At 45.1% G+C, this 26,032-nt stretch overlaps 1 pseudogene; it reads right to left on the reverse strand.

The window, feature by feature from the left end:
- Positions 1 to 16,895: 16,895 nt before the first annotated feature.
- LOC149998097 (protein L-Myc pseudogene) overlaps positions 16,896 to 26,032 on the reverse strand; it is a 39,498-nt pseudogene continuing 30,361 nt past the window's right edge.

The following is a 26,032-nucleotide window of genomic DNA, read 5'->3' on the forward strand; positions in this document are numbered from 1 at the left end:
TAGTCATGTTTTCAGGGCAATGGCCAAACCTGTGAGTTCAAATTGAGATGCTGCAACCATGGGTGCCCAAGGGTGGCACCATGGCCAAGACTACCAGGGGCCATTGTCAGAGCAAGAAAGAGGGGAAAGCTGTGGGTGGTGTGGGGTACACAGGTAACCCTCTGGGAAGTGACAGAAGCCATGGCTGCCAGGAGGCCTGGTTATTGATCTGTTGGCCAAGCAACCCAGCTTTCACCTTGCTGGAAATTTATTAGCGGGATTTGTCAGCTGGAATGGATAGATCGCCAAGGTTCTTGGGCACTGCGAGGAAGTTGGGAGAGGGTGCTTCAGCACAAATGACTCAATTTCCCTCTGATCTGGACAACTTGGGGTGCCAGTGATTAAATGAACATAGTAACAGAGTATGAGCCACTGGTGCCCCAAGGTAACAGGAGGGACTATATTAGTAACACAAACACACTTCTTTATTGTGGACCGCTCACTGCTCCAGCACATACGAGGTGCCCACTTTCTTTTCCCCACTCTGCTCCCAATACAGTTAGGATGTATCCCCAAAATTATGACCAGCTTTGCCATTTTACAATTCTGATTTCATGATGATGATAAACATTCATTTTAAGTAGTTACTGAATGCCTTCTGGAATTTGTGTGCTGTTAACAAGGGAAGATGTCAAACTTGTAGGCCTTGGGCACCCACAATCATAATTTCTTATGTGTGTTTTATGAGTCATTAAACCATGTGACTCTAACAAGAGCATGGTAATGTGGGTGAAACTGGTATCATTGTCCCCGTGTTACAGATGAGGAAATTGAGGCTCAGAGCTGACTTGCTCAAGGACAAGGGAGCTGGGGGGTGGAAGGGAAGTACAAGTGCTGGGATGGAAATCCAGTCTTTCTCCCTCCAAGACCGGCCAGTCTTCTTTATGTTCGGCCTGTGCTTTCCTTCTCCTGGTTATTTTCCTTTCCTTTCATCCTAATGATCACCTTTCAAGGTCATCTCCATCCACTGTATAAATGGAAGACTTGGTAAGGAGGTGGAAGGTTAAGGGAAGGAAATGTTAGGGGATGTAAATGAACTAATAAGGAAGTTCTCTTGCATCCTCTGGGTCCCTGTTCAAATAAATTCACCACTACATCATTTCAGTCTCTGCTTCATGGTCACTTTCTAGATTCTGTCATCTCCCTGAACTTCTCCATTTCATGGTATTAAACTTAGTAATCCTTTCCTCTGACCGCAGCCTCCCCCTTTCTTCCCCTTCAGCAACTCTATAACCACTGTGTCAGCTCCTCCAGGTCTCTCCGTCCCTACCTGGCTTCCCTTCCTTCCCGGCCCAGCCTCAGCCGTGCTGATTCTCTGTTTCTGTGATTCTGTCTCCCCATAGGTCAGTGCCCGCACCCAGACCACCTGATCGCCTCCCTTAGTCCTGATCACTCCCAGGTTGTCAGGCTTGCTGGAAGTCTTGCTCTTCTGTTGCCTGGGCCAGCAGTCCTTTCACATTTTCCTAGCTGCTTCCTTCTGCCGTGCTCCACAGTGGAACTCAGACAATCCCCATTCCCTCCAGCTCTTGCTCCAGCCTCAGGCTTCAGCAGTCTCAGGAGACCATATCTTCCCCATTAAAAGCAGAGATGATGAGATACAGAGAACAGACAGATGGCTGCCAGAGAGGAGGGGAGTTAGGGGACTGAGTGAAAAAGGTGAGGGATTAAGAGGCACAGATTGGTTGTTACTAATAGCCATGGGGATGTAAAGCACTGCATGGGAAATATAGTCAGTAATATTGTAATAACTGCAGGTGGTGCCAGGGGGGTAATGGAAATATCAGGGGGAACACTTTGTAAAGTATATGACTGTCTAACCTCTATGCTGTACCCCTGACACTAATACTAAGTAATGTTGAATGAAAACTACGATTAAAAAAAAATTAAAAAGCAGACACTATGAGGTACTTATTCCTTCGATGTTCACCCTCAGGCCAAGATCAAAACTTAATTCTGTCTTCATGATATTGCATCTCTTCTCTCCTGCATTAGGAGAAGAGCTGGTCCCCCTTGTTGGGGGTCACTAGTCAGCCTCTATCCTTGCTCTCCAGCAACCTTGTCCAGAACCTAGCCTTCTCCATGAACTCCATGCCTTTCTATCTCCTTTTTTCCATTCTTCCTCTCCCTTCTTCCAACCAGCATGTGCAAGTGTTCTTCACTATTAAAAAAAAAAAAAAAAAGCCAATTTCTTCCTAACCCCATCTTCCCTTAAGATACTCCCTTCTCTCCTTTTTTCTTTTCCTAGGAAAAATTATTGAGTAATTGATCTCTGCTTGTGGGTCTCAACAGTCTCACTTACAGTTAATCACTTAACTTGTTACCATTTACTTTCTACAGCCATCATTCAACTGAAAGTTGTATGGTCTCCTTAGTGACTCCTCGTTGTTTCATAACTACAGAGAATTCTTCATGACTCCGATCCAACGAGAAACCACTGCTGAGTTAACACTCCCTCTTTCAGGATATCCTGTCCCTTCCTGTGGTGTCTGGGGATCTGTGCTCTTCGCCTTCTACTCTGCCTCTCCCTTTTTCATTGTATTCACCGACGTCTCTTCTCTGTGTTTCCTTAAAGACTGGTCTTCTCTAAGGATTCATACTTTTATTCTTACTCTTCACAAGAATTTGCAAACAGCTGGCTCATCCCTTTGGAAGAACCATAGCTTTGCAGGTTCGCCAGAGATGCCCCCTTCTCTGTTCTGCCTCCCAGCTCCCCCACAACCTCTCCATTGTCTACCGTTATCTATTTCGGGGCTCCCTTCACTGAGTTATATTATCTACCTGGCCCCATTATAGTGGAATTTGTAACCTTCGGTCTAGACTCCTTTTCCTATGGATTTCCACATTTAAACTCTCATTACCCAGGAAATTACTCTTTAGATGAGCTCTAGACTGGAGTTTTTCCTCTGCCCACAGGACATTTATATGTAGATGCCACTCAACTCCAGAAAGTTCATCCTTCCCTCTGCATCTTTCCATTCCCTCCCTCCCTTCCTCCTTTCTATATTTTCTTCTTTCAACCAAGATGTAATAAGTCTCTGTGGCAGATGCAAAATTTCTACCTAAGAAATAGTTTGGTTGGATGATGTAGTAGAGACCTAGTGTTGAGGTTGTATTTGTCCAAGAGGCATATTATTTTCCTTTAGTTTATTTATTTGGGGTCACTTTAGGTGGGAAGTCAATGGAGAATTTTTTGAGGAAGGATTTTCAAGTTCCCCAAAGCATCTCTTGATGCCACCACTGTGTGCCTGCTCTGCCAGGTACAATGCTGATCACAAGGAGCACAGATAAATCCTAATCCACAGTCCCTGGTCTCATCACACTACTCCCACATCTGCTTCCTCCATAAAGTATTCAGATGTCCACTCACCCAGAATGCCAAGCTAGGAAGCAGAGATTCATCTTCAGATTTTCCACCACATCCTTTCACGTCCAGTTGGTCACTGAGATCTGTCCATTGCACTTCTGAAGCATCTCATGCATCCATTTCCTCTTCATCCCAAACAGCCCTGCCTCAGCTTTCGGTCTAGCAAAACAGTGGGATGCGATTTCCTGCAAGAGAAAACTCTACCATCTGGCCTATCTCTTATACTGCTGGCAAATTTATCTATCCCAAACCACCAATCTTATCTGCTAAAAATGTTTTAGCAGCTCCCCCGATCTACTTGATGGAGCCCAATTTCTCAGGATGGCCACCAAGAAGCCTGACCTGGGCCCAGCATACCCTTCAGGCCACATCTCACTTATGACTCACTATTTTTAAATACCATTAGCTGTAGTAACACCAATTGGTTTATCTTTCCCAGAATGTGGCCCTTGAATGCATGGTTTTCTTTGTCTGGAAAGGTAGCTAGAATTTGCCCAAGAAGTCTTCTGGACACACAATCTTTTGTCTTCCCTTAAAACTCTACACTTTCCTCTTTACAACACTGGGGCACAGCTTGCACCACCACACTGTAAGCACGGACAGGTAAAATCTACCTATTCTTCTATGACTCTGTCTCAGCACCTAAGACAGGGTTAACATTCATTCATTCATGTACTTACCATTCATTGATTTATTCACTTAACTAGCGGTAATTAAGTGCTTAGTCTGTGCTGAACATGAGCTCTGTACTAGGCACATATGTTCTGAATGAATGAGTGAAGAGTCAGGGAATGGTTAGACCTCAGTTAAACAAACAGCTCAAGGTCTGAAAGAAAATTGGCTCCTGCACGTTGACTGTGTTTTGACTGGGTCTGAGCTGCACGGGGCATCCATCCAACAGACTTATGCCTCCCACTGACTCACTGTAATACCTTGACTGAGTGGTTGGCTATCTTGGGCTCTCCTCTGCAGAAGGGAAATGAGAAATGTCTGAATCTTCTTTTAATTCTGAGTTTTATTTATCACATCACTGCTTCACTTCTGAGGCAGCTGCAGAGAAAGGAAATATCTCAGTTTTGGAAATTCCCCATTAGATAGGACATCAGGCTTCGTGCTCACAAGCCCAACATTAGTGTTATTTCACTTCATACCCCTAACAGCCCTGCAAAATGAGCAGGTCAGAGACAATCATGCCCAAGTTCAAGGGCCAGAAGGTGACAGAGCAAGGATTGGAAAGCAGGTTTTTCACATCTATGACCAGCCCAGTTTGGACTCTCCAATACTGCTTTGCCAAGTATCTCAGTAAGAAAAAGCAACCCCACACCCAGATTTGAAACCCAGTGAGTCCTCAGTAGGGTCTGCACTCACATCCTGGCCAAAACCGCATCCTCCTCATTTCTGATTCTCAGATGTGTTTTGTAATACAGTTCTTATCTTCACTGCTCTGGGCTGAACATCCAGACTCTGTTCCCTTTCTGGTCATCAGCTTCTGCTCATTTTTTTCTTTGAGTTGTTCTTTTCTAGTTCACCATTTCTTCTTTCTCTCATTTCTTTTTCATCTCTGGAGACTTGTCATCATCTAAACTGGCAGTTTTGGTTACATCAGACATCCCTTTGAAGGACAACATCAATTTTTCCGGGTGGTATTAGTGTCTAAACCTTCTAGGAAAAAGAAAACCAGACTAGCCTTTCTTTCCCCATTATTTGCATCTTGTGAAGCAAACAGCTCTTCCACCTTTCTGGGGCCTACTGGATTCATGCCCTTGGGGAAATCAAGAGGCAACTCTGACTTGAGACCCTCTTTGCTCATGGTCTGTTCTCCATGCCAATCAGAGCTTAGGGTTCCTAACACTTTGTCAGCTTAAGAGACCACAGTTGCACCTGTGGGTTTACAGGTAAGAGGGTTGGTTGACATGAGCATTGCATGTCTAGGTTGAGAATGGGAAGGTGTGGAAGAGACAGTGGCACCAAAGCCATGTTTTGCAGAATGAGGATTCAGAATCAAGGAGAAAGCAGTGACTTGCTCAAGGTCACACAGCAAATTAGGGCTATCTTGGGCCCTAATTTGGCCTAAGGGCTGGTGCTGATACTTGGGTCTCTGACTTCTTTTCTGGGAAGGAGTCTTTCCTCTACCACAAGGGACTTGGAGCATCAGCAGCCTTTGGTAAGGGATTTGCAGAATCTCTGAGCATGGATTCTGGATAAAACTCTTACAGTCATTCCTACTTCATACCTTTAAACCTGAAGAAGTTACCCTAAGGGAGTTATACCTCTGGGTCAGAGGCTAGCCACAGAGCTCTTTATAGACATGGTTTCAGCCATCTGTAGCATTAAGAAGGGAAACTGAGGCAGGAACATGTTAACTATTGGTCATTCACATGCCTGTCTCCAAACTGCAGGAACACCTGCCTGTGTTCAGTGTGGAGAACTCTCTAAGGCCAGTGAACAATCTGTTCCCAAAGAAGAGCCATCCTTGTGTTGAGTTTACCATTATTAGATTAGAGGTATTTTGCATTTTCTAGTTGATCAAGTTCACTTGCACATTGCCTCTCATTCCTGGTCTCTACACAGCCTGCTGTAATCAGCGCTCTATTTTCCCATTTTATAATTGAGAACCTAGGATTCAGAGAAGTTAACCACTTTGGCCAGGAACATTTGAAGAGCAAAAAACAGAAGTAAAGCTCTAAATTTGGTTTTTTTTTCCTGTGCTGATCTCTCACACAAACTCCTAGCATGAAATTTGTCTGCAGTACGTATCTTCAACAGCCTTGCCTCTGAGATCTTTAGATCAATCTTGTGACACCACCCTCATTGAGGCTCAGTGATTAAGTGACTGAATAGGACCACACAGTCAGATCATCATCCACAGCCAGGATGTGTCTCCCATGCCCAGGTGCCCAGCTACAGAATGAAATCCCCAACGGAGCCCCATGGGGCATTACAGGCAGGTGGCCAAGGCCAGCACAGTGAGCAGGAATCCTCTTCCTGCCAGAGCTCTATCTCCACTGGCTCCAGCTGAGCTTTTTGGAGAGAAGGAGGGGGATTTCTAGTCTGAGCAAACTGAAGTTTCCTGCCACTCTCATCTGTCTAGGGCTTTCACTTTCCCTAGAGGGAAGCTAAAGCCAGATGTGATAACCAACATCGATTAGACAGCAGTGACATCCTGCTATTAGAGGAAGTTTTTACTCATTCATTCATTTACTCACCCACTCATTCATCCCTTCATCCTTTAACAAAGTTTTACCAAAGATCTATTCTGTACAAGACAGTATGCTAGCTGCTTGCACTACCCTGTAACTCATAAAACATGTTACATGACTTCAAGGAGCAGAATTTTGGTTCAGCAGATTGAGCAGAAACATGGATGTCATCCTGGTCTCTTCTATCAAACCCAGCCCCATCCTGATCATCCTAATGGACATTCTTCTTCTTCAGGTTTTTGGTGGTTGTTTTTTTTAAGTATATTTTATTATGTTGTTACAGTAGTTCCAATTTTTTCCCCTTTGCTCCCCTCTGCTCAGTACCCTCCTTCCCTCCAGCAATCCCACCCCCCCTTAGTTCATGTCCATGGATCATGCCTATAAGTTCTTCAGCTTCACCTTTTCCTATATTATTCTTAACTTCCCCCTGTCTATTTTGTACCAACCAATTATGCTTCTTAGTCCCTGCACCATATCTCCATTTCTCCCCCTTCCCCCTCCCAGCTGATAACCCTGCAAATGATCCCCATACCTATGATTCTGTTCCTATTCTGGTTTTCTTAGTTGGATTTTGTTTTTATTTTTTAGATTTATTTGTTGATACTTGTGAGTTCGTTGTCATTTTAGTGTTCATAGTTTTGATCTTTTTCTTAAGTAAGTCCCTTTGACATTTGATATATTAATGGCTTGGTGATGATGAACTCCCTTAGCTTTACCTTGTCTGGGAAGCACTTTATCTGTCCTTCCATTCCAAATGATAGCTTTGTTTGATAGAGTAATCTTGGTTGCAGGTTGCCCTTCATCACCTTGAATACTGCTTGCCAGTCCCTTCCTGCCTACAAAGTGTCCTCTGAGAAATCAGCTGATAGTCCTATAGACACCCTCCCTGTAGGCAACTCTCTGCCTCTCTCTTGCTGCCCCCAGGACTCTGTCTTTATCTTTGACCTTTGGCATCTCAATCATGATGCGTCTTGGTGTTGTCCCCTCTGGGTCCAGCTCACCCGGGACCTTCCACACTTCCTGGACCTGTATGTCCAACTCCTTCGCAAAATTTGGGAAATATTCCTAATTTTTTTCAATTCTTGCTTCCTCATTCTGCACTGGTTGAATTTTTTTTTCTTCCTTTAGTTCTGAATAATTGATTTGAACCCTGGTTTCCTTTCCTTCACCATTGGTTTTGTGTGGATTTTCCTTCGTTCCACTTAGCATAGCCTTCACTTCTTCTCTTATGCGTCTGCCATACTCAAGCATATCTGTCAAGCCTGTGAGCATCTTTATCATCAGTGTTTTGAATTCTGTGTCTGTTAGGTTGTCTATCTTCTCATCTGTTAGATTGGCTCTCTCTTCATCGCTTAGTTCTCCCACTGGAACCTTGATCCATTTCCCCTTTTGGGCCATAATTCTCTGTCTCCTCATTCTGACAGGCCCCTGTGTTTGTTTGTCTCTGCGACCCAGGTAGAGCTATCACTCCTGTTACGTTGTAAGGGGTGGAGCCTTAGGGATTCATCAGTACAGGGTGACCTGTTTCACCACGTTGTGGTGCTGTATGTGGGGAGGGGGTCTGAAAGGGAACAATGCCACCTACCCAGCACTCACCCCTTTTCCAGGCACCTCTCCCACTTATGCACCGAACTGGCATCCCTCTAGCTGCTACCCTGGCCGTTGTTCCTAGAGTGGGTGGGTCGGCAGATGTTCTAGGACCATGGGGGCCCTTTAAATAAGCAGATTCTGCTGAGAGACCATCAGTTTATGCCTCCACCCCAACCCCCACTGGTCTGCACAGTCAGAAACAATGAGACTTGATTTTCCCAGGTGTTGGGACAGTGAGTTGTGAGGAGCTGGGAATGCTCCCCATGTATCCCTCCTGACTTTTTAAAATGTGTGACTGCTCTTTCCACCTGACTGCCTGCCGCTGCTACTGCTGCTGCAGCTGCTGCTGCTTCTGCTGCCACCACCACACCTCATCCTCTCCATCCTGGATCCACCCCTTCTACCTGTCTGGATGAGTATTTCTTCTTTATATCTTTGTTTTTTGGACTTCCATGCAGTTTGATTTTCTAGAACTTCTGGTTGTTTCTAGTTTTGAGGTAGTTGTATTCCTTCTTAGTTGTGGAGGGAGATGCAGAGTGTCTGTCTAGGCCTCCATCTTGGCCGGAAGTCTTCTTAAGGTTTTTAAAACTCTTTTCCTGGACACTGCAAGGCTCCCAGCTGGGCTCTTAGCCCCTAGTCATACACCTGTAATCTGTCCCCCACCCTTATGCCAAAGCCTGAAATGTCAACCCAGCTGGTCTCTTCCCTACTGAGAATCCTTCTATGGCTCCTTTCTGTCCTCAAGATGAACTCTAGATCCCTCAGTGTGCCCGCCCAGAGCTTGCCATGGCTTGATCCTTCTTCCCTCTCCATCTTCAATCCTCCTCTTTTGCCTCATAAACCCTTGTTCCAGAAAGGCCAAGCTGATTTGTAGAGACCTTTCTTTTCCTTCCCCTCCAACCAGGGGGACAATTCTGGGTTTTTGCACAAACTGTTTCCTTTTCCTGGAGGATCTTATCCTTCTCCTTTATTGGACCAACTTCTACTCATCCTGCAGAACCCAGATCTACAGCATCTGTGTTTACCCTAAACAAATGTTTATCTATCATACTGTCTTGCAATTCCTGGTCTTCCTCGACTCCTCCATTTTTATCTGTGGGTTCATAATACATAGATAATGCCTGGACCAAGAAGATGCTTAATGATGTTCTATTGAATGAACACAGGAGAAGTTACAAAAAGAGAAGCTATTTGTTCTTTCTGCTCTAAGACTGCTTGTAAAATGCAGCCAACTTGGTCCACCCTTGTGGGTGGCTGGGGCTCAGAAGGAAGGAATGTGTCTGAGTCTGTTTTTCTGTAGAACAAGGGGTCGCATTCAAGCCCACAGAGGCTCCAGAAAATAGGAGCGAGTCTTAGTCACTATGATTGGGAAAGTCCACATGCTTTCTCGTGGTTTTTCCCTGTAACACAGGTCTTTGGATGCATTTCAAGAGGAAAATAATAAATTATTTGACCTTTCTCTCTTGCTCGCCAGCATTTCTCTATCCTGCTCAATGGCCAGGGTTTCAGTGCAGAATCTTGCTTCTCTCCCCACCCAGGGCAAACTAACAAGCTGGAGTTTGGAGCTTGCACACAGGTGCTTTGCTGAACCCAGAAACTGGGATCCATGCACCTGCCAATTTTGAAGTCTCTTTGAAACCTCAGGGAACTACTGAACTCAACTAGCCTCCCTGTTTATTGCCCTGCTGTGGATTCATCCTCATTGTGGAAAAGTGCTGCTAGGAACAGAGGAAAGACAGTTGCCATTAGAACTATCATTTTCAAGAACCTACCATATGAAGGATGTTTCTTTTGGACACTTCACATATTAATTTATGAAAATAATTAGAACTTAACATGGAACAGAGACAGGCTCTACTTTATAACTCATGAAACAGGCAAGGTTCCTGCCTCAGTGGACCTCACTTTTACTTTTTCCCATATAAGAAATATGACCCATTGCTGACATTTTTCAAATGAGAAATCTGAGGCCCAGGGAGGTAAAGCAACTTGTTCAAGGTTCTGCAATCAGGTGCAATCAGAACTGAAATCAGAATCTAGGGCTTATGACTTCTCAATGTGTGGTCTTCCTATGACACAATTTTAACAAGTGACTCTCTATAGTCTTTCCATTTAACCTTCTGATCATGGTGCAGACCTGTCTGGGCACACCACCCTGACTCAGACATGTCACATGTATAGCAGAAGCAGATGGCCACCCTCATCCGGACACCCACATACCCGCAGCCTGACTCCAACGAGCCCAGGTCTCACCTGACTGAACCCAGACCTTGGAAGCCATCCCATAACCAGAGACTTTGCCTGCTGACTCCCTCTCTCTTCTCCCCAACTTCACCTCCCCGAGCCCGAATGTGGTGCTGCATGGGGCTCCCTGCTCAGCCACTTTTGGTATTTTAGCGCCCCCCCCCTTTTTTTTTAAACATACTTACCTTGATGAATGAATGACTGGACAGAGGAAAAGAGATGGAGTTCATCCTAAGGGTAAGTGACACCTTCAGAGCTGGGATCACAGGGCACAGTAAGAAGCTCTGGGATCCAAACCCCTTATCTACCAGCTGTTCTTAAGGGCCTAGAATTCTCACTGTTATGGAGTTTCTTCCAGCTAAAGCACACCCTCAGTTTGGGTCCTCTACCATCATAACACCTTTCTCTTATACTGTATCCTTAGTGGTTTTCTTTAACATGACTTTTTGTTTTTTTTAACTTAAATACATTCATCTTGAAAAGTAATATTGTATAACTGCTATAAACTTGAAACCAATATTGCTTGCTATAAACACAATCAAAACAAACATTGCTTTTCCATTTGAACTTGAGGCAGCTTCCAGTCTGATGTTCTGAGCCCTAAGTTTACTCTCCTGTTGGAGAGAAAGAGGGAGAGAGAGTAAAGGACGTGGTTGTAGGCTGGAGACTGACAAGGACTGAGGCTGATTGAATCAAATTCATTAAAAGATAACAATAAAGGAATGCCCCTCTCTTCCAGTGATTCATTGCTGTTAAATGTCCTGGTCTACGATGATGATGGACTGGCCTATCATGCCTTACACACTGATCACCATGGGGTAGCTAACAGTGACCCTCACCTCTGAGGACTGACATGCTTTGTTGAGGGCAGCTGGGGTACAGCCAGATGACCTGGGCTTTACCAGGCAAGTGGTCCAGGCAGAGTGTGGGGAAAAGTGGGATGAAGGTAATGAAGGTAGGGTGTTCTTGGAGCACCAAATTCATGATGATAGGTGACGGGGAAGCCCCAGGAGAGGCTTGGATTGCTCCCATTCTGCCCAGCTCTGGAAAGACCCTGAGGGATTGGGGAGGGGGGTGTTGGCTGCTGTCCCCTAGAAGAACTTGGGGAAAGAAAAGCCTTGTCGGAGGCCTTCTGGGTGGCCGAGATCCCCCCCTGCAAGCTGCACATTTGACAAAAGAGAAGAGAAACTTCTCAGAAAATCACATGAGATATGCTGAGGGCAGGGCAGAGGATATGATGAAAGGGTACAGGGGGTGGTAAGTGGAGTAAGGGCTGGCATCTGGGGCAGGGAGAGGAGATGCAGCACGCGCTGATGGGACCCCACCTGCCAGGCTCAGAGGTGGGGCTCTGAGGAGCAGTTGCTCCTTTAAACCTCATGGTTTAATCATCACTAGTTAACAGGATGGGCAATGGGGGCCCAGAGAGGTCCACCATAGACAGAGACTTCACAGCCGGGGAGAGGTGTAGACCGTCCCGGTTGCCCACATGGCCTCCATGCCTTTGGTGGTAGATGATGCGCAGGTAAAGTAAGGCTGCAGCCTCTAACAGTCTGAGTTCACAGTCAACCCCACCCCCCACTTCTACTTATCTTCACTAATTCTGTGAAGTCCCCTTTCCCCCACATGGGTATGAAAAGAAAGGCTCAGACACTTGAGTCAACTTGGCCTTCCTTATTCTAGCAGGTGTCCAGCCCATTGGAGTGCCTGCAATGGCTTCCTTTATTCCCCTGGGTAGGGAGAAGTCCCAAAGTCCTAGAGCCTGGATGGGTGTTGGTGGGGAGGAGGGAGAGGAGATGTGGCTGGTCAGCCACTAGGCAGCTCTACAAGTTGGCCTGAAAAGAAGACCCAACAGTGATCTGCCCAGGAGTGACCTGCCCCAGGGGTCAGAGTACAGGCCTATTAAGTTTAGCCTGTTTGGGGGTATAATCAACAGAGCTGGGACTTTCCCAGTTTCAGGGTCTGTAGGGCTCATTGCATAACAAAGGCAGAGGAAATTCCGGGCTGTCTCTTGAAGGGCCAGAAGCTATCTTTTGAAGACTCAGACCCAGACGACAGTCTGGCCCTGAGGAAACAGAGCCTGCAGGGAGAGGTGGGAGGGACATGTGGAGGAAGCAGGCTTTGGCATGGGTGGCAGCCCCACTTTTTCTTGTAATGGGTCCTGGGGAGAGGACAGCAGGGCTGGGACCATCAGGAAGATGGCTGTAGCTGTTGCCCTCAGTCACCAGCTGGGGAGGGGGTGATGAGTGCGTGGATAGGTGTGGCCCTAGTGTTGCCTCCTCTTGTCCCCTTAGCTTGGCCTTTCTGCTCCCTGCAGAGAGCCCAGCCAAGGATGTCTGTAAGAAATGACCCAAGAAGACAGTCCTGCCACACTGGCCCCATGCCCTTCCTGGGGGAATCCCCTCCCCATATTTCCCATTCCCCTCATGGCAACACCCAGCATGCAGCATGTGTGTGAGCCGGAGTCCAGGAGGCTTTGAGTGCAGAAACAGAGCATGTCTTTTACAAAGACAGGGCCCTAAGGATGCTTGGTGTGTGTGTGTGTCGGGGGGAGAGCCATTGCCACACAGTAGGTAGTGGGGGTGGACCCCACACTGGCCAGGAGTTCCCCAGGGGTGGGTCCAGGTACAATGGGTGACATGAGGGAAGAGATGAGGACAATTTATTTTTCTTTCTGCTCCTCTGAATATTGCAATAAATCCATTTTGCAGACCATGAAAGTGTAGCTTGTTCAGAAAGTATCATTGCTGTTATCATTCAAGTTTGCACAGCTCGTGAGGGGCAGACTCAGGATCAGAACGTTGTTCTACATGACCTGTAGTGTCTGTCATAGGGAAGTTATCACGTGTGTGTGTTGGGAGGGGAGCGTGAGGAAAGGATAACGTCGTCGTCGTCGGCAGCCGTCCGTCTCGAGAGACGATGGTGTAGCTTCTTAAGAGTCTATCTGCACCGCCGAGAATGGCTGTGCAGTCCGACTCGGGAGTGACACGGTATCTGTCTCCTCCCGTGTTGAATCGACATCTTGCGATGACGCTGGAGTGTCCTCTCCAGTGAAGCTGAAGCTACAGAGCCTGGGCAGGGTGATATGGAGGGTCTGCTGTTGCCCATGCAGCAGACCCCCCCTCTCTTCGCAGCTGAAGGGTCCAAGGGAAAGACGGAGTCAATACAGCTTGGCTTCAGGTGCGCCGCAGGAGTTGCCGGTGTTGACTACAACGTCAAACCGCCTTAGGGACTCCGGCTCCGGATTTTCTGTCGGGGTTTACTCCCTTAGCCTTTCCCCTGAAGAGGTATGCCGCAAGGCAGCGGAGGTTTTTTGGAGTCAGAGTTTTCCTTCTCTGATGTGCCCTGACTGGAAGATCGAACCAGCGACACTTAGCTCGCAGGCCGACGCTCAATCCACTGAGCCAAACCAGCCCGGGATAGAGAGAGTAGGAGGGTCATAAAATCCATAGGGATAACACAGATGCCTGGGTGTTTCTTGCAGTCACAAGAATAAGACAGTTTTGTAGAAGACCCACTTGAGGAGAGCAGCCCTGGTGCTACTGTAGGGTTCCTACAGCTACAGGGGCAGTGTCAGGGTGGTTTTTCAATCCCTAGATTGATAGCTAAACCTGGGGATAGGGAGCTCCTAAATCCAGAAAGGATAACACACATTCATTAACAGCTGTCCTCTGGGACAGGTTGTGATTACTGGCTCAGAGGAAGTCCTGAGTTCTATGTGTTCTGAAGGGGGATCCTCATGTCCATGCGCAGTGATCAATGCAGACAGGTAGATGGTGCATGCTGAGGGAATACTCCCACTGCGGGAGGAAGAAAGATCACAACACAGAAAATGCTGAAGCAACCTGCTTGGGCGTCTCTCTCCTCCCCAGGCCCTCTTCCAGACTGTCAGCAACTAGGAGGGACGCGGATATGGGCACAGCCACTCTCATGCTTCCCTGAGTGCCCAATTAAGACCAGGGCTTCTAACCATTGAGCTGAACTGAACCGAACCACAGGAGACCAGAGCCAAGGCTTCAAGATGAGAGAGCTGACCAAACAAGGTATTTAATTTGCCTGTACTCACTTGGATGCCTCTCAATTCAATGTTCATTGATTCAGTCTCTTTATGATATCCAGTGCTATGGAAGGAGGTGAAATATTAACTAAGGGATAAAGATAAAAAAAAAAAAGAACAAACAATTTCAACTTTATTTCAGTTAATACAATTTGCTAAATGTGTCACAGAATGTGACATTTATGCCTGCACATGGCCTTCATGTAAATAAATTTACATAAAAAAAAAAAAGTGAGATGTGGAGGGTTTTGTTTTGCTTTGTTTTAAAATTTTTTTCTTTTGTTTAATTGCCCAAGAGCGCTTTCCTTGTATAAAACCAACACGCTTTGCAAAAGGCATACAAAAATACAATATTAAAAAAAAAAAAAACCACTCCCTGCATTATACCCAACGGCAGCTTATAAAAGACACAAGCTATTCGGGTAAGGTATCAGTAACCTGCATCCCATCTGTTCTCCAAAGACAGTCCCAGAAATCAGCTGGCTCCCAAAATACCATGTTCCAAAAGGTAGAGACGCTTTTCCCAAACTTCCACTGGGGCTCTCTGAGGTCAGCGAGCAGCCTCTGAAACAGACCATCGTGCATAAGAGGTTTGGGAGTAGCTGCCGGCTTTCCAGAGCCACATACCGCCCTCCACCCACAACCAGCAGGCCACTGAGGCCCCGGGCAAAGTTCTGAAGGGGCTGGCTCTTCTTCCAAGCTAGGTTTAGGGGTTCCTGAGGTGACCCATAAGACAGCTGTAGGGTTGGGTGCTTTTCACAGACTGGAGGCTGGACCTGGAACCCACTCAGAGGTGCCACGTCCAGCTGGAGCAAAATCCATCATGGTCCACTAAGCAGAGGTCCTAGAAGCTCCTTTAAGACCCACAGGAAGCCAGGCCACCTTCTGCAGTGCTGGAAGAATCCCAGTAGCTCTCCCAGTAAGAATTCCAGTAAGGGCCCAGATTCTGGGAGAGGGATCTGACTCAGGTGAGGCTGGCGGGGGCCCCAGGGTGACTGGAGTTAGCAAGCTCTTTGGAATTGCACAAGAAAAACAGGTTTGCATGGTTCTAGTAGAACTTAAACTTGGAAGCCGGGGATTGAAATGAGAAGGCTCTGGGAAAGAGGAAGCTCCTGGGGTGCCTGACATCTCTCTGCCTCGTGAAAAGATTCCAGGATGGAAGACACCTGGGTAGGGAACACGTTCACAGCCTCCAGGCTAGGAGCCGATTCCCTGTGTCTTGTGGAAATATTTCTGACCTGTGGGAAAAGGGTGCTCTAGAGCCCATTGCGTAACAGAAGCAGAGGAAACAAAAAGTCCCTTGTGAGGACAGATGGTCTCTCCCTCAGAGGAAGGGCCGCAGAGGGCTTTGAAGAGACTGTAGAGGCCAAGCTCTTTAAATGTCCTGAAGGTCGCAGCACCAAGAGTGTGAGGCGGAGTGTCAACTAGCATCATTTTATATAAACTTGGACAGTTGTTCAGGCATATATTAAAATAAACTTCAGTGATAGAACAGATACCCCCAGTTTCCCATCCAGTGGGACAGATCCAAAGATGGGTCCTCTTTCTATTCCAAGCAGAAGCTCCCATTACTGGGTGGGAATAGCTCCTGAAAGTAGCTCTTGGGACCCTTGTGAATCTGTCCCTTGGGTAAGCAGTGGAGGTCATTTACAGCACATGAAGGGTATGGTTTACACAGAGATGTCTGATTTATTGTCTTTCTGATCGCCCCGTCTCCCCGCCTTCCTGAGATGAGAAGGCTGGGTGTGGGAGGCTGTGCTTGTTGGAGTTAAGCTTGAATCAGCGCAAAGACAAGAAAATAATGCCCCCTTACAAAGGCTCTGGCTTGTATCAGTTTCTCTTGATACCATACAGTAAGAGCACACATATATTTAAAGATGTCTAACTCCCCTGATGCTGTGAAGTGTCTGACAGTGAGGTAATGGTCCATGTTGATCAAGTCTGTGAGCCGGTCTTCATCCAAGACAGCTTGTGCGTCTCTTGGAAAAAGGAGCCTCAGAGAGAGCATCGAGGATCACCCCAGAGACAACAGTGGGAGCATCCTTTCCCAGCCCAGCCCAGCCCAGCACTCATGCAGAGTTTGAGGTTTCATGCAGGTTGGAGATCCCCAACACATGCATTTTTCTTTAGAGCTAGTGAGTTAGGCGGATCCCAGGGCGCCTCGGTCAGCTGGCTGCCTGAGAAGCTGGAGGCTCCAGAGAAGACATTGGGCTCCCCTGAGTCAGGGAAGAGGGAGAGCTGGGGTTTCTGGTTTCCAAGAGTGCAAGCCCTTATTGTGGGTGCCAGCTGCAAAGCATCCTGGGATCCACTGTGAGACTGTCCCACCATAACCAAAAATGAGCAAATTACTAAAGGGGAGAGGGAAGGTGAGAAAATAAACTGGGGTCTCTGTAAGACAGAGCGGTCAGGCGTTTCGGCCAGCCAGTAGCCACTGAGCGATTCTTTTCTGCAGCTGCTGCTGCTGCTGCCAGCGTTGGAGCTGCCTTTGCGCCGTAGCCATCCTCTTCTCGGCCCCCAGGGCTACAGGGATTCCAAGGCCTTGCTCAGGATCACCGCTTTGGAGGATTTGGAGCAGCTGGCCAGGGTGAGTACCGGGTCGGAACTGAACGGCAGGCACTCCACCCTTTGCACTCTAGGAAGCTGTGGTTCTTCCCCTTGGCCACACCCTCAGTGTCAGAAATGACAGGTGTGGAATGGCAGGACTGGGGAGCCTGGCTTTCCTCAGGCAGAGGGCACTTCATGCACTTCATTTTTTGTTTCCTCTGGGCACCTGTCTCCAGAGCCTCTTCTTTGGGGACCCCTCTGGAGCCCCTCCTGGAGAGGAGCTTTCTAGAGGGAAACCGGAGTCATAGCCGTGTTGTTGCTGATGGGTGTAGATGTGGAAGCCTTTCATGCAGGGGCCTGAACTGTCTGCTCACTCGGTGATGGTAACCAGCTTCCATACACCAAAGACTGTCTCTTCTCCGCTGTCACCATGTTGATTTCTTCACTCTCTGAGTCCCTTGGGCTTTCAGACCCAGAGCAGGCTGGGTCTTGGGCTTGCCCATCAGACAGGGGACAGCAGGCTTGGAGGCTGGGCATGCAACCTGGGGTGGCTGGCACCTTGGACGGGGCTCCCCAGGGGCATGTCAGTGACCAGCTGGTATCTCACTGGCTCACTGCTGTCTCCAGCTATTCCCTCGGGGCCAAGAAGCTGCTCCGCATGCAGTTATGGCAGATGATGGAGGCATAGTTCCTGCCCCAAGCTTTCAAGAGGCTCCAGGGTTTGGCCTTATGCCTGGTGCCCACTCCAGGCCATGGCTCTGGGGTACCAATTCCATGGCAGTGATGTGCAGAGTGACAGCATCAGCTCAAATTCCTTCCAGATGTCCTTGCTGGGCCCGGTAGAGGAGTAGAAATTCCGCCCCACCCTGGGTCAGAGTTGTAGAAACAGTGTTGGTACCAAAGCCCTTGCCTGCTCCCTCCCCGAGCTGCCTGCCACCAGAAGCAGCCCCGCTCCTGGCCAGCCGAGAGCAGGCCGGCAGCCTTGCACACATGCACCTGAATTTCATTTTTTAATCACAGTTTGCCTTCAGTATTATTTTCGTATTAGTTTCAGGTGCATAGCATAGTGGTTAGACAATCATATACTTTACCTAGTGTTGCCAGGATATTTCCAGTACCCACCTGGCACCATACACAGTTCCTACAATGTTATTGACTGTATTACCTGTACCGTACATGACATCCCATGACTACTCTGTAAATGCCAATCTGTACTTCTTATTACCTTCACTTTTTCACCCAGCCCCCCAAGCCCTTTCCCCTCTGGCAACTATCAGTCTGTTCTCTGAATCTACGGGTATGTTTCTCTTTTGTTTGTTCATTTGTTTTGTTCTTTAGAGTCTGCATGTAAGTGCAATCATATAGTATTTGCCCTTTTCTGTCTGACTTATTTCATTTAGCAAAATGTCCTCTAGGTCCTCCCACACTATCACAAATGGTAAGATTTCATTGTTTTTTATGGCCCAGTAATATTCTGTTGTGTATATGTACAGCAACTTTTTTTTTTTTTTTTTTTTTAAATCCAGGTTGTAGAGGGTTTTGGATGAAAGGAAGAGAAGAGACTGGAACTCATTCGGTGTGAGACATGTTACATATGGTATTTCATTTAATCCTTGCAATACTCATTTTAAGTGTGTACTGCTATTGTTCTCAACGTTATAGGTGAGAAACTTGATGCTCAATAGAGTTAACTGATTTATCCGCTGTGGGGATTGGGCTAACAAGTGACATATTGGAGGTGTGGTCCTGGGATTGCGGCCATGCAAAGCCATGAGTTTCTCCCCTGTACCGCACTTCCTCCCAAGGTGGTCTACAGGCTGACCCCTTAACAAGAACATTCTATATGGCCCAATTTTCCATTCCATTTTAATGATGGGTAGCTCAAAACCAAAGAAGCATTGATAATAATTCTTTTAATTCATTCAGTGTTGGAGATGGAGGTGGAGATGTGAATAGTGAAAGAAACTAGACTCCATCATTGGGAACAGAGCTTGGGAAAACAAGTGCCCTGCCTGTCTCATGCTTCTGTTGGAATCCAAGATTTTTTATATTCTTCTTGATTTTGTAATGCAAGTTCCAAGGCTATAGCCAATATTCATCCAAAGCACACATCTGTTTATTTACTTCTCCATTTCTTCTGAGTTGCTGGGTATGTCTTGGTTTACTTCCAGATGCCCGTGACTACTTAAAATAATCAGGTCACGGGAGCAAATGTAACTTCAAACCAGCTCCCTGGGTCTGTAGGACACAACCTTTTTTTTCACACTGATGACTCATGCATTTAGTTAAAAGTTGAGGGTTTGGGCCTTCTACCTCCATGTAGTCTAGTTATTATATCTATTCATGTCTTGGAGATAGGTTTTTTTTTTAATTATTTATTTATTTGTTTGTTTATTTTTAGAGAGAGGGGAAAGGAGAAAGAGAGGGAGAGAAACATCACTGTGTGGTTGCCTCTCACGCCCCCAACTGGGGACCTGACCTGCAACCTAGTCATGTGCCCTGATTGGGAATCGAACCAGCGACACTTGCTTCACAGGCCGACGCTCAATCCACTGAGTCACAGCAGCCAGGTGGAGATAGTTCTTTATGATGGAGTTGGGTCATGTAAACTGCATGTGGAAAATCGAGCACTTGACATTCCTCATTCATTCATTCTTTGACTTGGCAAGTGTTTTATTGAGTGCATATTATGCCCTTGGTATTACAGTAATGAATAAGGTCAAGGCCCTCCCCTCAAGGGGCTCAAGGTCTATGGACCCCCCAAAACGTGTTATATTTCACTGTTATATCTGCTGCAATGGGAGTTTGCACACAGCAGCAGCCAGATTTTCCAAAGGGGAAAAACTTGAATTTTGAATGTTCAGAAGCTGGATACTGCCTTTGCTTTGTAAGCAGGGTTTACCATGGGACTTGTTTCTTTTCTTTTGAGCCAGTAAGACTTTAAGAAAGCACTGCACCCCACCCCCAGCTAGGCAGAAACAGGTATGGAGTTGGAACACTTGTATCTGTGAGTCAGGACAGGGAGATTATCCTCCTTGGGCTGAAATGGGACTGTCTGTGTAGACTTCTTTCACTTCACATTGGACAGGAGGCCAATTTCTTTTCGTCTGGAGGACCAGGTACAGAAGACTGCTTTTCTCAGCTTTGAAGGCAACCTTGGGGTTATCCCGCCCATGGTCTGATCCAGCTGGCTGATGCTGGGATTTGGGGGCTGAACAATGACCATCCCTTCTTCACCCTCTATCCTTTCCCTGCCAGACTGTGGTAAAGTCTCAGACAGTCCTGGAGAAAGGGTTGCTCACTGCAGTGATGGGTCATCCATAACTGAGACAAACAGTGAGTGATGAACAGAGAAGGAGCCCCTTATAGGCTATGAAGGTGCTGGGGGAGATTAGCTTCTTCTCAACAGGAAATGCTCTCCACCCCTAGTTCTTAACCCGGCTACTGGCAACGCCAGCCAAGCACAAAGGGAAGGGGCTCTCTTCCCTGGTGGGCTCTGAGTAGTACGTGTATGTGAGTGTGTGTGTGTGTGTGTGTGTGTGTGTGTGTGTGTGTGTGTGTGTGTGTGTGTGTTGATGACGGAGAGAGCTTCCATGCTATTGTGCCACTAGAGTTCTGCTGGAGGCAGAGAAACAAGAGTCACTTGGAGGCCAGTTCTTTGCATTGGCAGGCACTTGCTTTCAAGTATTAGTTGGCAGGTAAAAGAAACTTCCAGACCCGCACACACTTTCCCACTCCTGAAAATGGGCATGTTACTATTTACTTTCACCTAACCCCAGCCTCCACTCTGTCCCAGGGTTTGGTCTCTGACTCTGAAGCGACAAGCAAAATGATAAATGTGAAAGCAAAGATTAATCTTCTTCGAGCTTTGCTATTTTGACAGATAAAATGCCTGGTGTGCATCCAAGCTTGTGACTTCGGGTTTTCAACCAGCTTATCAGAGCGCTGTGAGATAGAGCTCACATTTCAGAAACTGACTTTCTCATCTGCGAGAAAGCACATATTACTGCGATAGTCTGTACAGGGTGTGCTTAGACCTCAATTTTCCACACCATAAGAAGGAATGAGAGAAGGGGTTGGCACGAGGATAATACATGATGGGAAAACATTATGGCTCTCTGTTGTCTTTTACACAACTCTCTGGACCACGCAAATGCACTTCTATTCCTGGGCCCAGACCTGACCGCTTTCCCCAAACTCTAGTTTTTCAGAATTAACTGAAGGCTTTCTAAAGATACCGATTTCTGGGCTCTTCCATAATGTCCGTTCAGTGTAGGTATTATTAGTCAGGAATGGCAAACTTTGCACTAAACCTCCCCACAGTTACAATGGCTGAACAAGATAAAGGTCTGTTTTTCATACCACTGGGGGTGGAGTTCTTTATTTCACTCAGTCATTCTGGGACCCCATCTAGTGGCTTTATAATTCCCTATGACCCCGGAGTCCTTTACTAGGTCTTCTGTGTTCATAACACAAATAAGGGAATGAAGTGGGGGTATGGAGAAGACATGCCTGCTCTTAATTGCTGCAGCAAAGAGGTCACTGTGCTGCTTCCACTTACGTTCCCATCAGCAATAACTAGTCTCCTGGCCCCCTGCAAAGGCGTGGGAAATACAGTCTAGCTGCGGGCCCAGGAGGGAAGGGGAACTTGGTGAAGGACTTACCAACCTCAGCCATGACCTTGGATGGGAACATGAGTATATATTTGTTACACGTAATCTTGGGAATTCTAACAAAGATGGCTTGGAGCTCCCTTAAAAAAAAAAAGAAAAGAAAAGAAAACACTGATCTATAGGCACCTGTGTGAGTAATTGCAGGTGGGTGCTAATCTACTTTCAGATCGTGGAGACTGGCTTGTAAGGACAAAAATGTAAACACACAAAGCCAACACCCACTCTTGCCCTATTGTTTTCTTGTCCATAGCCATAGCTTCCCCAGCTGCAGCTCACATCTACTAATCACACCTCAGGGATTGAAGGACTCCATACATCTCTCTGGGACTCAGGTTCTTCATATATAAAGTAGAAATGTGAATACATTACATCAAATAAGCTAGTTGAAATGCCTATTACAGGGCCTGCTATACATTAGGAGTATAATAAATGTTAAAAGTGCATGTTAATACTTAACAGGGGGTGGTCAGAAGGTACTAACTTCCAATGATAAATTTAATAAGTTATGGGAATCTAATGTACCACATGATGACTATCATAAAGATGCATATATTCTTTTGAATTAGTGTTTGCGTGTCTTCTGAAATATATCCAGAAATGGACTGTTTAGACAGTTTCATTTTTAATATTTTAAAATAGACTACATTCCCACCAATAGGGTTCCCTTTTCTCCAAACCCTCACCAGCACCTCTTGTTTGATGATTTATTGATGACAGTCATTCTGAGAGGTGGGAGATGACATCTCATTGTGGTTTTAATTTGCATTTCTCTGATGATTCGTGACTTTGAGCATCTTTTCTTATTGGCAATCTGTATGTCCTCTTTAGAGAAGTGTCTATTCAGGTCCTCTGCTCAATTTTTAATTGAAATGGTTGTGTGTGTGTGTCTTATAAGTTTTAAATAAATTTTAGATATTAACCCCTCCTCAGGTGTATCATTATCAAATATCTTCTTCTATTTGGAAGGTTGTCTTATTTCTTTTGTTGATGCTTTCCTTTGTTATGCAAAGACTTTTTAGTTTGATGTAGTCTTATTTGTTTTTTTCTTTTTCCCCCCCTTGCCCAAGGAGATACATCAGAAAAAACATTGCTATAAGAAATATCTGAGGTTTTATTCCCTATGTTTTCTTCTAGGAGTTTTATGGTTTTGAGACTTACATTTAACTATTTAATACAATTTGAGTTTATTCTTGTATATGGTATAAGGAGGTGGTTGAGTTCCACCTTCTTTGCATGTTCAATTTTCCCAACAGCATTTATTGAATAGACTGTTTTCTACCACATTGTATAGTCTTGCCTCATTTGTCAAATATTAATTGCCCATATAGACATGGGTTTATTTCTGGGCTCTCTATTCTGTCCCATTGATCTATATGTCTGTGTTAATGCCACTACCATGCTGTTTTGATTACTACAGGCTTATAGTACAGTTTGATATCAAATAGCATGATACATTCAACTTTGTTGTTTTTTTCTCAGCATTGCCATGGATATTCAAAGTCTTTTGTGGTTCCATATAAATTTTTGGAGTATTTTTTCTAGTTCTGTGAAATATGCCATTGGTATCTTGATAGGAATTGCATTGAGTCCATAGATTGGGTAGTATGAACATTTTAATGATATTGATTCTTGCTATCCATGAGCATGGTATATGTTTCCACTTATGTGTTTTATAATTTTTTGAGTACGGGTCTTTTACCTTTTGGTTAAATTTATTCCTAAGGTGTTTGTTTTTTGATGCAATTGTAAATGAGATTTTTTTTCTTAGTTTCCCATCATTTTGGTGGAATCTTTAGGGTTCTCGATACACAGTATCATGTCATCTAGAAATAATAAGAGTTTTACTTTTTCCTTTCTGACTTGGATGCCCTTTACTTCTTCTTTTCTGATTGCCATGGCTAGTAGTTCCAGTACTATGTTGAATTAAAGTGAAAGTGGACATACTGTAACTAACTTTTTGTTTCTAATCTTAAAGGAAATGCTTTTAGTTTTTTCCTGTTGAGTATGTTAGCTGTGGGTGTCATACATGGCCTTTGTTATGTTGAGGTATGTTCCCTCTACTTCCACTTTGCTGAGAGTTTTTATCATAAGTGGGTACTGGGTTTTTTCAAAAGCTTTTTCTGCATCTCTTAATGTGATTATATAATTTTGTTCTTGATTTAGTTTATATGGTTTGTCACATTAACTGACTTGCCGATGTTGAATCAACCTTGCAGCCTAGGAACAAGTGCCACTTTATCATAGTGTGTGATCTTTTTCATGTATTGCTGAATTCATTTTCCTAATATTTTGTTGAGAATTTTTGCATGTATTTTCATCAGGGATGTTGATCTATAATTTTCTTTCTTTATAGTGTCTTTATCTGGTTTTGGAATTAGGAGAATGCTGGCTTTGTGAACTAAACTTTGGAGTCTCTTCTCCCCTTAAATTTTTTAGAATAGTTTGAGAAGGATAGATGTTAGTTATTTTTTGAATATTCGGTAAAATTCACCTGTGAAGCCATCCAGTCCAGGACTTTTGTTTGTTGGGAGCTTTTTAATTACTAGTTTAGTTTTGTTAGTTGTAATCAGTCTGTTTAGATTTTCTGTTTCTCTTGATTCAGTTTTAGAAGATTGTATGTTTATAGAAATTTAGGTATCTTTTCCAGATGTCCAATTTGTTGACATATAGTTGTTGGTAATATTTTCTTATAATCCTTTGTATTACTATGGTGTTAGTTGTTAATTGATCTTTTTTTCTGATTTTATTTATTTGGGTTCACTCTCTTTTTTTCTTGATGAGTCTGGGATAAAGGTTTATCAAACTTGTTTACCTTTCGACAAACCAGATCTTGGTTTCATTGACTATTGTATTAGGTTTCTTTTAGACTCTATTTTGTTTATTTCTGCTCTGATCTTTATTATTTATTTTTTTCTACTCACTTTGGGCTTTGTTTATTGTTCTTTTTCTAATTCTTTTTAGGTGTAAACTTTGATTGTTTATTTGATATTTTTCTTGGTTCTTGAGGTAGGTCTGCAATGCTATGAATGTCCCTCTTTAGGACTGCTTTTGCTGTGTCTCATAAATTTTGGTTGTTGCATTTTCATTTTCATTTGTCTCAAGGTATGTTTTGTTTTCTTTCTTGATCTCATTGTTATCCAGTTCATTGTTTTGTAGCATGTTATTCAGCCTTTATTTGTTTATATGTTTTTCAGGAGGTTGGTTTTTTTTGTTGTTGTAATTGATTTCTAGTTTCATACCATTGTGGATGGAGAAGATGCTTAATATGATTTAATCCTTAAAAAGATTTTTTGAGACTTGTTTTGTGTCCTAACATGTGGTCTATCCTAGAAAAATTTACATGTGCACTTGAAAAAGATTGGATATTCTGCTTCTTTGGGGTGAAATGCTCTGAAAATATCAATTACATCTATTTGGTCTAATGTGTCATCTACAGCCACTGCTTTCTGGCTGGTTTTCTGTCTGATTGATGTCAGTGGGATGTTAAAGTCCCCTACTGTGACAGTACTACTATCTTTATTTCCTTTTTCCATTAGATTTGCTTTAGATATTTAGGTGCTTCTATGCTGGGTTCATAAATGTTTATTAGGGTTGTATCCTCTTGTATCAATCTCTGTTCCATTATGTAATGTCCTTCTTTGTCTCCTTATTTCTGACGGACTCTTTTTACAGTTCCTATGTCCTTTTTATTCTTGCTGTATCTTTGTTTAAGATCTCACTGAGTTTACCCATTCTTCCCCTAAGTTCCTCGAGCATCCCTATAACCATTATTTTAAACTCTGGATTGGTAGATTGCTTGCCTCCATTTCATTTAGTTCTTTTTCTGGCGATTAGTGCTGGTCTTTCATTTGAGGCATGTTTCTTTGTCTCCCCATTTTCACTGCCTCTCTATATTTGTTTCCGTGATTTAGATAGGTCTGCTGTGTCTCCCAGTCTTGCTATGATGGCCTAACGCAGTAGGTGTCCTGTGGGGCCCAGCGGCACAGTCCCCCTGATCACCAGAGCTGGGTGCTCCAGGATGTCTCTGGTGTGGGTCATGTGAGCCTTCTTGTTGCAGTTGAATCTTGATTGCTTTTGGCCCCTTCGTGGGTGCTGTTTATCCTCAGGCTGGCTGACTACGAGGATCAATCCCAACCAAAGTGTTCAAGCCGCTGTGTGGGGGCGGACCCCTCAAAGTGGGATTCACCTAAGCAGAGTCTGGTCACTGCACAATTTCCCTTTGGGTGTGCCACTCATGGAGCTAATTGGGTCTTTCTCTGATGTGGTCTGGAGTCCACCACTGGGTGTATCGGTTCTGCAGCCTGTTGGGAGGGGCTCTGGCACT

This window comes from Furipterus horrens, unplaced genomic scaffold, assembly GCF_987537825.1.
Source record: "Furipterus horrens unplaced genomic scaffold, mFurHor1.1.pri manual_scaffold_11, whole genome shotgun sequence".
Lineage (NCBI taxonomy): Eukaryota > Metazoa > Chordata > Mammalia > Chiroptera > Furipteridae > Furipterus > Furipterus horrens.